This window comes from Trematomus bernacchii, unplaced genomic scaffold, assembly GCF_902827165.1.
Source record: "Trematomus bernacchii unplaced genomic scaffold, fTreBer1.1, whole genome shotgun sequence".
In the NCBI taxonomy this organism is placed as follows: Eukaryota; Metazoa; Chordata; class Actinopteri; order Perciformes; family Nototheniidae; genus Trematomus; species Trematomus bernacchii.
This window is the reverse complement of record NW_022988082.1, coordinates 498,475-510,161: the sequence shown is the minus strand read 5'-3', so window position 1 is coordinate 510,161 and position 11,687 is coordinate 498,475. Positions and strand designations below refer to the sequence as shown.

The window sequence follows — 11,687 nt, the reverse complement described above, 5'->3', positions numbered from 1 at the left end:
GCTTTCTCTGCATCCAGTGATATTGCCATTGCTGGGAGATGGAGGGTGTTAGCGCTAAAAATAACCTGGAGCAGCCTTCTCATGTTATTAGCTGACTGGCGTCCAGCTACAAATCCTACCTGGTCTAGATTCACTATTGATGGGATAACTCCCTCCAGGCGAAGGGCTAGGATTTTTGCAAACACTTTGTAATCATTGTTAAGAAGACTTAGGGGTCGGTAGTTGCTCATGTATTGATGATCTTTCCCAAGTTTCGGAAGTAGACATAATGTGGCGGTACGGTCAGTGTATGTTTTGGTCATTGGATTTTCTTTTCACAAATGGAAATTCAAAAACAAAAAACGACTGGATATTTGATTTTCGTTTTCAAATTGAAAAACCAAAATTGAAATACAAGGCGTTTTTCTTTATCACGGTCAAAAAGGGATTTACTAAACTTAAAAAACGGGATGATTTTCATTTTCTACTTCTCAAAACAAAAAATAAAATCACTAGAAAACAGAAACAAAAAACCCCCCCCGTTTTTTTCATATTCGTTTTTTCATATTCTGCTACAGTTACCTTACAAAATAAGAGCGCAGACGAAACTCACGGAAGTGATTTCAAAACAAAAGCACTCGTAGGCTATGCTAAAATCACACTTTGAATCACTACAGTATCCTGTTGAAGGAACTGTGATTATTATAAACAAGGGGAATTTAGCGATCACAATGAAAACGGCCAAGACACACTTTGAGCCCAGAAAATGAATGTTATAAAGGGCTGTAAATATAATAGGCCTATGTCTAAAATGGACAACATTGTTAGGAGATTTCAACTATACAGCGATTCTGCACTGCGGTCAACTCCAACCTGATCTCACCAGAATGCGTGACTCCACCACGACTGCTTAACACTGCATTGCGTGGTGGAGTCACGAACTTTGTTACATTTACGTGTCTGCACCACGCAAACAACGCCAATGTAAAGTGAATGAGGCTCCTTTGTCGTGGTGCACACACGCATTTCTACAACGTCCAGCAGTGGGCTTTTTAGTCTATAAAACGTTTTTAAAATCTACTTTATAGCTTGTAGTAACTCACGGGAGGCTTCTTTTATTTTATTTGTATTCATAATAATTTTTATTTTTCGTCAGAATGTATTATGGTGCATTATTTACCAAATTTGTGTTCTCAAAAAACGTGCATTGTGTGTAATACAACTGTGATTTTTATTAAATGAGTTAGTTTTTAAGGAAGGCCAGAGCTTCAGCTGTGTCAAATAGATTGTTCCCTTTAGTTTACGTTATTTAAAAGACAATTATATTCCTATTTGATCAATAAAGGGGTAATATTAGAAATACAAGGCGTTTTTCTTTATCACGGTCAAAAAGGGATTTACTAAACTTAAAAAACGGGATGATTTTCATTTTCTACTTCTCAAAACAAAAAATAAAATCACTAGAAAACAGAAACAAAAAACCCCCCCGTTTTTTCATATTCTGCTACCGGAAGTTGTCTTTCAAAATAAGAGCGCAGATGAGGACGGTCAATCCGTGTATCTACGGTCCATTTGTTTTCACAACGAAAACAGCCAAGACACATATTGAGCCCAGAAAATGAATGTTATTAAGGGCTGTAAATATAATAGGCCTATGTCTAAAATGGACAACATTGTTAGGAGATTTAAACTATACAGCGATTCTGCACTGCGGTCAGCTCAGCCGTCTCTCGAGTTTGTTATAATGTTTTCTGCCATTAGTTCTTCGTGAGATCAATCCTGTTGGACTCAGTAGGCTAGTAGTGAAACTACTCCCACAAGTACTATGAAGTACTTACTGTGTACTTTTTGAGTAATCCTCTGTCAATGTCCCCTCTTGAGAACAAGAATGCATGTTTCTCTGCTATTTTGAATCAGCGTTAAAACACCTTTCTTCATGAGACTGATATTGTTGGACAGAGTATTTTAAGAGGATGGTAGACATGATATCAGCAATACTTCCAGTCAGTACTCCGGCAGCAGCATTTTTACACCTTGGAACTTCTTTAGAGACTGGCCTGGATAGGCTACTATGGAGGGGACTCTGACAGAGGATTACTCACAAAGTACACAGTAAAAGTGCTTTATTTTATTTCTGGTAGTGTAGCACCCATAAGGTTGAGGTTGTCTACCTGCACATGCAGGTTTATACCACAAGGGGGCAGATCACCTGATGGTTCATCATTGTTTTATGCTGGAGATGAACAGAAGAAGTGTGTCTGTGTGTTGTGCTTTGAGATCGTTTGAGATGCTGACATCTTGCACATGTGCCTTGTGGAAGTTAATAAATGAACGTTTTCTACACCTATAATACCCTTGCGGTCTGAGTGGTGTAACAGTAGCAGTCAAATTAGTACAGAGTCCAACAGTGTCAGTTTTATTAAGAACTTGTGGACAAAAATATTTGTATCACTCATTGAATATAGCAGGAAAAAAAATGAAGAGCAGCTGATTTGAAAAATCAAACTCGAGAGACGGCTGAGGTGACCAGGTGCCAGAAAGCCACAAGTGGGACAGAGCTCTGTCCCACTTGTGGCACAAACATACTCTAGAGTTTTTTACCAAAAGTTCTTAATAAAACTGACACTGTTGGACTCGGTACTAGTTTGACTGCTACCAGAAATGAAATGAAGTACTTTTACTGTGTACTTTTTGAGTAATCCTCTGTCAGAGTCCCCTCCATAGTAGCCTACATAATGTATGTTTATCTGCTATCTTTGATGAGTGATAAAAAGACAATTTTACCATTAGTTCTTAATGAAATTGATACTGTTTGACTTTGTATTAGTTAGCCTACTACTACAATACATTGAAGTAATTTTACTCTTTACTTTTTGAGAAATCCTCTGTCAAAGTCCCCTGCTGAGAACAAAATCAAGCCACTTCTGCTCTAGAGTATGTTTGTGTGGGACAATGTGGCCCGTGGGACATGTAAATGCAATGTCGACGCGTGAACTGTCAACGGGGGTGGAGAGACACTATGGACGCTCGTGAACTGTCAGCGGGGGGGGGGGTACACTGTGAACCTCTGTCGCTGTCAGCGCAACTTACATGATGCCGTTTAAAACCATAGACTGTATATATAAAGTTTAAAACATACCTTTCTCCGCATCTGATTCATGTCATAAATCAGATTTTAGAAAAGCGTTTTAGCCAATCTAAATGAAATATGCGGGACATCGTCTCAATTTGCGGAACGCACCAAAAGTCGTGAAAATGCTGTGCAATACCGCACAAAGCGGGACATCTGGTCACCCAGACGGCTGAGTTGACCAACCTGATCTCACCAGAATGCGTGACTCCACCACGACTGCTTAACACTGCATTGCGTGGTGGAGTCACGAACTTTGTTACATTTACGTGTCTGCACCACGCCAACAACCCCAATGTAAAGTGAATGAGGCTCCTTTGTCGTGGTGCACACACGCATTTCTACAACGTCCAGCAGTGGGCTTTTTAGTCTATAAAACGTTTTTAAAATCTACTTTATAGCTTGTAGTAACTCACGGGAGGCTTCTTTTATTTTATTTGTATTCATAATAATTTTTATTTTTCGTCAGAATGTATTATGGTGCATTATTTACCAAATTTGTGTTCTCAAAAAACGTGCATTGTGTGTAATACAACTGTGATTTTTATTAAATGAGTTAGTTTTTAAGGAAGGCCAGAGCTTCAGCTGTGTCAAATAGATTGTTCCCTTTAGTTTACGTTATTTAAAAGACAATTATATTCCTATTTGATCAATAAAGGGGTAATATTAGTCATTTAAAAAATATATAATGATGATAATGATGGTGAAAACCACTCCCCCCACATCGGAATGACGATGGCTACTGACTGTATTTTAAATGCTTTTTGTTTAATAGTAATAATAATCATTTTTATTATAACAACAATAAACCAGAAGAAGATTTCGTCGTTACCACGGCAACGTTACGTCGCGCTTGACGGCAACGTGACGTAGCCACGTTACGTTACCCACAGTCACCTCACTTTCATTAATTTCATCTGACAACGGACTACAGTAAGTATCTAAAATCAAGGGGAGTTTATTTCTTTAAAACACGAAATAATATTGCTTTTATTTATTCCACTGTAGCACAGTCTCTATAGCGTTTAATTCCTGGATATTAGGTTGAGTTTTGTAGAGTTTTGTAGTGTGTGTAGCTTTTACAATAGGCTACGCGTTGCGCGTTTGGCCTTCCGGTCAAAGTTTTTAGCTGGATAGCATTTATAGTTTATACAGCTACATGACATTAGCTGTCCCCGGCATAGTTGGATAGTGGAGGTGCCTGCTAGAAAAATATGTTTAAATGCATGTATTTGCACATGTGTTGTAAAGACAGTCTTCAACACAGAGTTGTAATAGTGGCTAAAGGGCATCGGTGATGGAGTGGAACAAATATGTGGAACTGGAGTTTTTCCAGAGGATTTGACTGGCCAGTGGGGACCACCCAATGTCCCACTCTGAATCAGAAATACTTCATTGATCTCCGGGGGAAATTGGGATTGTTACATTGTAGAATTAAAATATATAGTAGAAGATATAAGAAAAACAAGTATGTCAAAATATGTGCATAATATAACAATATGCACAGTATAAATGCATAATGTATGCCAGAGTATTGCTCAGATTCATTATTATTGCATATAGAGTAATGCACAGATGAATTATTATTACATAGAGTATTGCACAGATGAATTATTATTGCATAGAGTATTGCTCAGATTCATTATTATTGCATATAGAGTATTGCACAGATGAATTATTATTACATAGAGTATTGCTCAGATGAATTATTATAGCATAGAGTATTGCACAGATGAATTATTATTGCATAGAGTATTGCTCAGATGAATTATTATTACATAGAGTATTGCACAGATGAATTATTATTGCATAGAGTATTGCTCAGATTCATTATTATTGCATATAGAGTATTGCACAGATGAATTATTATTACATAGAGTATTGCTCAGATGAATTATTATTGCATAGAGTATTGCACAGATGAATTATTATTACATAGAGTAATGCACAGATGAATTATTATTGCATAGAGTATTGCTCAGATTCATTATTATTGCATATAGAGTAAAGCACAGATGAATTATTATTACATAGAGTATTGCTCAGATGAATTATTATTGCATATAGAGTAATGCACAGATGAATTATTATTACATATAGAGTATTGCACAGATGAATTATTATTGCATAGAGTATTGCACAGATGAATTATTATTGCATAGAGTATTGCTCAGATTCATTATTATTGCATATAGAGTAATGCACAGATGAATTATTATTACATAGAGTATTGCTCAGATTCATTATTATTGCATATAGAGTAATGCACAGATGAATTATTATTACATATAGAGTATTGCACAGATGAATTATTATTGCATAGAGTATTGCACAGATGAATTATTATTGCATAGAGTAATGCACAGATGAATTATTATTACATAGAGTATTGCTCAGATTCATTATTATTGCATATAGAGTAATGCACAGATGAATTATTATTACATAGAGTATTGCTCAGATGAATTATTATTACATAGAGTATTGCACAGATGAATTATTATTGCATAGAGTAATGCACAGATGTTACTGTTATTCTAAATAATCCTAATCAAGTTTTTATTTTTCCTGTTTTACAGCTTCATTACAACGCTTACTATCACCAACACACACATATCCACACACACACACATATAAAACCAACGGCACTTTTAAGAGCCACTCTCTCTCTCACTGTCTCTCTTTCTATCACTCTCTCACTTTCTCTTTCAATCACTCTCTCTCACTTTCTCTTTCAATCACTCTCTCACTCCTACAAATGGCTGGAGGGTCACAAAAAAAGACCTGCCCAAACTGTAGAGAAAGTATTTACTGTGGAAATAAAATCTGCCCACTATGTAAACATCCACAGCCAAACAATGTGAGACTCAAAAAGAAAATGGACAAATTCCAAAGCCAGCAGAAGCAGTGGTTGTCATCCATGACTAAAAACAGAATCAAGTCCCACGTTCTTGATGACGCCGCCCTTCTGGTATGTAGTTTACAGAATTATCTCATTCACCAAAATTGTGAAAAGTAGTTTTATTACATTGACAGAGGATTATAAATTAACTGGTATTGCTTCACATCCACAGTATTAATTGTATCATTAATGAGAATATAATTCATGATTAATGATTTTCAAACAGAATTAACTATTATGTGTAGGAAGTTTAGGAAGTGTCTCATAAGTTAAAAATCCCAAATGTATCCAACAAAACATTATGAACAAATCATTGTTTCTATTATGATGCCAGGATATTAGGATACATTCAAATGTAAACAACAGTTTTGTGTATTTATTTAATTGATCTCTCTACCTCTCAACAATTATTTTCCCAGCTGGAGAAGTTGCATGCCCTTGGCTTGAAGCCCCTGCTGCTGCTGGCGTATCCCCCTACCAAGAGGGTGCCACGGACACCTAAAATGAAGGTTTTGATGCCCATGCATGCCCAGCTTAGCACATCAGCCAAGACATGCCTCGGCAATGTGGAGGCCATTTTCAAGCTGATGGTTGCAGGTGAGATTGCATTTATTTAATAACCATCTGCACGAGTCACTCATGCATATATTGACTATCTGTTATACAATGTGTGGTGTTGATTTGTCCTGTTTATTTCAAAGCAACAAAGAGAGTCATTTTAAAGAGCTGGGGTCTCATTTATAACTGTTATGTATGCACAAAACAGGGCTTGAAAGAGGTGTATGCCACTTCCCATGCAAAAGTTGTAATCTATATATTTTTTTTAATTGACAGAAGATTATGATGACAGGGGAAATTGTCTATGCAGATGGTGAGGTGATGAATTGAAGCCAGATTGTAGAAATACATGTTATAAGCATCATTATACATATAATAAAGCCTCTCACATATTTAATTTCAGTTAATATCACACGTTTCTTAAAGATCCTACATTCAAACCATCAGTGTTATTTGTGCATATGCTTGTGAGCCATAACTAATTCCATAAGCATCTTTCAATTGTAAAAGAAGTAAGCCAACTCAAATCTCAAATCAAATTCCACTTAGTATTTCATCAGCACTGTCTCGCCATCACATTCCCCACCATCGGAGCGCAGAGGAGATGGTCGAAACAGTATAGTACTGACACTCGTGGTCAGTTGTGGAGCGCACCACAGCTGATGAAAAAAATCCAAGATAACATGAAATAGCAGTAAACAATAGCAGAACAGATGCAAGTACCAGACTGTGTCTCCAATGCGTTCTGTGGTGCACAAAGAGCGCACTGAAGACACTGCGGCCCCCACACACGTCTTCTCAAGTGACCTCACCCAGCACATCTTTCTCACCTACACATATGGATAGCAAAGTCTAGAAATAAAGCCAGTGACAGCTCTCGCACAATCTCACATATGAGTCCTAATTATATTGCAGGCCAAAACTTAAATAAATACATTTTGTTCACTTATCAAACTTCCATTTTCCAATGATAACCCAGTGTGGGGGATACCATTGAGTTTTGCAAATATTGAAGCGATCAGTTTGATTGCTGTAAACATTTAATTACTGTATGATACTCGTAATGCTGCATGGTGGACCACTGGCACTGCTAGGACCCCCTGCATGTAAGAATTAAGAGGGGACAAGTGTTCTGGGACATCCTCCATCACAATCAGAGTCACAGTCACACAATCAGAAAAAAAAATTGTTTTCTTCTTCAAATAAATTGCGCTGAGCAGTGTGAACAACCCTCAGCTTCTCTGACTCCTCTGCCCTGATGCCAAGCAGATACCTGTGGGTGACATCATACTCAATCAATCTTTTTTTTACAGTTTAGGTTGATTAGGGTTGCCTTTTTTTGCATGTTTTGCACATTGGCCTAATTTCATATTTTATAATGTATGTGTGTGTATTCCATGTTCCTGTTTTCAAACATTCAATATTCAAAGGTGTTATTGTCATATGCACAGCTACAGCGTAGTTGTTGGCAATGACAATCTTAACTCCCAGGCTCCTCCAACAATGCAGCATACAAATAGTACAAGAAGAAATAAAATAGTGCAAGAAGAAACTAGTCCAACAATGTAGGTGCAAAACTAACATGCAGGAATAAGTCAAATATATACTTATAAAATAGAATAAGATAAGACAGAAAGTAAAATGAAATACTAATATGGGGAGGCATGAATGAAAAGGTTGTATAAACAGATGTGGATATGTATAAATATATTATATATGAACAGATAACTAACCAATGCAACATTATGGTATTATACATAATAAATAAATAAATAAATATGTGGGCTTTTAAACAGATTTGTACTACAAATCCTTTGTAGGTTGGACAAGACTCAACCCAGACCAAGAGGAGAACCCTGACACACCAACACCACCCCAAGACCCACCCAACCAACTGCCCGATGGAAGCTACATCTTAAATTTGGTGCCATGTGATCCATCACCCATCACCCATAACCAGCAACCACAGGAAACAGCAGATCCACCACCACACCAGGCTCCAAGTACCCACCCACCACCACACCAGGCTCCAAGCACCCACCCACCACCACACCAGGCTCCAAGCACCCACCCACCACCAAACCAGGCTCCAAGCACCCACCCACCACCACACCAGGCTCCAAGCACCCACCCACCACCAAACCAGGCTCCAAGCACCCACCCACCACCAAACCAGGCTCCAAGCACCCACCCACCACCAAACCAGGCTCCCAGCACCCACCCACCACCACACCAGGCTCCAAGCACCCACCCACCACCAAACCAGGCTCCAAGCACCCACCCACCACCACACCAGGCTCCAAGCACCCACCCACCACCAAACCAGGCTCCAAGCACCCACCCACCACCAAACCAGGCTCCAAGCACCCACCCACCACCAAACCAGGCTCCCAACACCCACCCACCACCACACCAGGCTCCAAGCACCCACCCACCACCAAACCAGGCTCCCAGCACCCACCCACCACCAAACCAGGCTCCCAGCACCCACCCACCACCAAACCAGGCTCCCAACACCCACCCACCACCACACCAGGCTCCAAGCACCCACCCACCACCAAACCAGGCTCCCAGCACCCACCCACCACCACACCAGGCTCCCAGCACCCACCCACCACCAAACCAGGCTCCCAGCACCCACCCACCACCACACCAGGCTCCAAGCACCCACCCACCACCAAACCAGGCTCCCAGCACCCACCCACCACCACACCAGGCTTCCAGCACCCACCCACCACCACACCAGGTTCAAATTATGCTGGAACCATCACGCCAAATCCCACCAATGCGGCAGCCACGTAAAAGAGACAAAACAATGAAAGGTATGTTTAGCTTGTCTTCTACTCACATTTAGATGCCACATAAGCATCAGTAAGTTAATGTTGCGATTTTTGTAGACCAAACATGGATTTATTAAAGGCCGGACTCATATTTGCCTTCAAATGTTATGCATGGATGCTAAATTAATGTTTCGCACACATGCACATTTTGGAGTTAAAACAAAGACACAACAGAGTAACCTGTATGTATGTTGTCTGATAAGCTGGAGTCACATTCATTAAAACCTTTCTATACTTTATCATTTAATAGAAAGCTTGCACATCCTTGCTTAATGTAATATAGTGCTACAGAGCCCAATTCCCAGTGTAATGAATATAAGACTAAAACATATCCACTCAGTAGCAAGCAATGTAAGATGTAATCAGTCCATTAGCAGACACAGCAACATCCCGAAGGAATGGCAGAGAAGCTAAGATTTTGAATAAAACCATGTGTAGACTCGTAAACTTCTGTGATTTCTCAGTAGGAAACACTAAATGTGCTTATGTCACACAGTGGAAATGTTTGTGCATTCTGAGTTGAGCCCTATACAAAACGTACTTTACCTGTTCTGCACATTTGTGCAAATAATGTATTCCATACAATTACAGATTGCTCTCACAACCATCTCGAGGTGTTCCCTGTCCGCAAAATAATAAAGACAAGGAACCGAAAGGTAGGATAATGATTACCTGGATGACAGTGTTTGCTGTTGGATAACTTTTCTGAATTTGTATAGCTATTACTTTATCTTACCTTGAAGGAATGCTGTTGTCCAAGTCACAATATTAAGCTATTTGTGTAAACATCCTGTAAATCCCTCTAGTCGGTCAGATGTCTTTTTTCATGACTATTTTTTTTAATATATGCAAACTATTTGAACAATACATATATTATAAGTACTTGTGAAAGTACAAAGTTCAAATAACATACAGATGTACAATGTCTTTGTCTGCCTGCCACAGGGGGGGACGGAGCACCTTTATGACTGGGAGCCCTGCACCATTTGGTATGTTAATTTGCTTTTGTACAATTACATCTATGTGTGCTGTTAACATTTGTGGTAATTGTTGGCACGCCATTATCTTAGGTGGCATTTGTTAAAGAAAAATGCAAAAAGTTCTGCTGTCTGTAGCACCAGCTATACACAAGTTATTTTAAATGTGCGAAGTCCACACTAAACGATAAATTGAAACTAGGTAGTTTATTTAATTAAAGCTGTGTCAATATTTGATTACACCACAGAGACACCAGGTTCACGTTAGCTACTCTGGCGTTAAGTCCACACTTACTAAAGTATTAGTAAATAATCACCAAACAACAACAGAAATGTAAAGGAACTAGGAGAAAGAATTATGATTAGACATTAATCTACAGATAGTGCAAATTAACAACAGTGACAATCACGTGGTGAAACCGTAAACTACAACAAAGGGTAATATATCAGTACCCTATTATTGGGCAGATAAAATTGTAACGTAACAAACGCATCATGATATAATTTCCCCCAAGGGGATCTATAGACTGTTTCTTATCTATCAAATGCTATTTTATCCCTTATCTTGGAATACAATGTGCCTGTTGGAGTAGTTATTATTCACTTGAAATGTTCTGCTGTAAGGCTCTAGGGATGCAATGATTTTACATTTTGATGCCATGATAATAGTCTGAGGAAACATCACCTTTGTCAGGGTTTTACAACTATTACACTAAGGATGGATGAATGTGTACTTATAATTAGAGGTTTTATAGGATTTTTCCACAACATTTTGGCATTTTCAGCTGCTGTGCCTATTTACCTTTATTAACACGATTAACCAGTTTTCCATATTTTCCAATGAGCAACAGTTGCAGTAAGGAACCTTAACGTACCATAATGTAGTTGTAGAGAGTGAGAACAAAAACACTCAGTGTAGCTGAACTGTTAAAAGTGACATTGGTTAATCGCTGCATCCATACACTGGAATACCAAATACTTCATACAACACTGCACTTGTCTTCAAACGTTTCTAAAACAGTATCACAATTTTAAAGTAGCCTAATGAAAATCAATTGAATGTGTATTACTGCTCACTAATTCTTCTTCACCCTCCCTTTATTTTCTTTTTTTCTCAGTGGTATGTCCTGGCCTCCATCCTGGCAAGCAGCCTGATTCCCACCCCATGCAAATCCCATTGCCAAACAAAACAATAAATGTTTTGGTGTTTGTATGGAATTAATAAAGTGCAACAGTTTAACAACTGCAACAGACTTAACATTTTTTTGACTTGAAGGATTGTTGCATTGTTTTATGGCCAC

The 11,687-nt window shown here is 38.6% G+C and overlaps 1 long non-coding RNA gene across 1 annotated transcript; it reads left to right on the top strand.

Moving 5' to 3' along the window:
- The first annotated feature begins 9,262 nt into the window (after positions 1-9,262).
- LOC117474873 lies at positions 9,263-11,613 on the top strand. Its single transcript, XR_004555125.1, has 4 exons — positions 9,263-9,391; positions 10,001-10,065; positions 10,355-10,398; positions 11,505-11,613. It is a non-coding gene; the product is annotated as an uncharacterized LOC117474873 (long non-coding RNA).
- Positions 11,614-11,687: the final 74 nt, after the last annotated feature.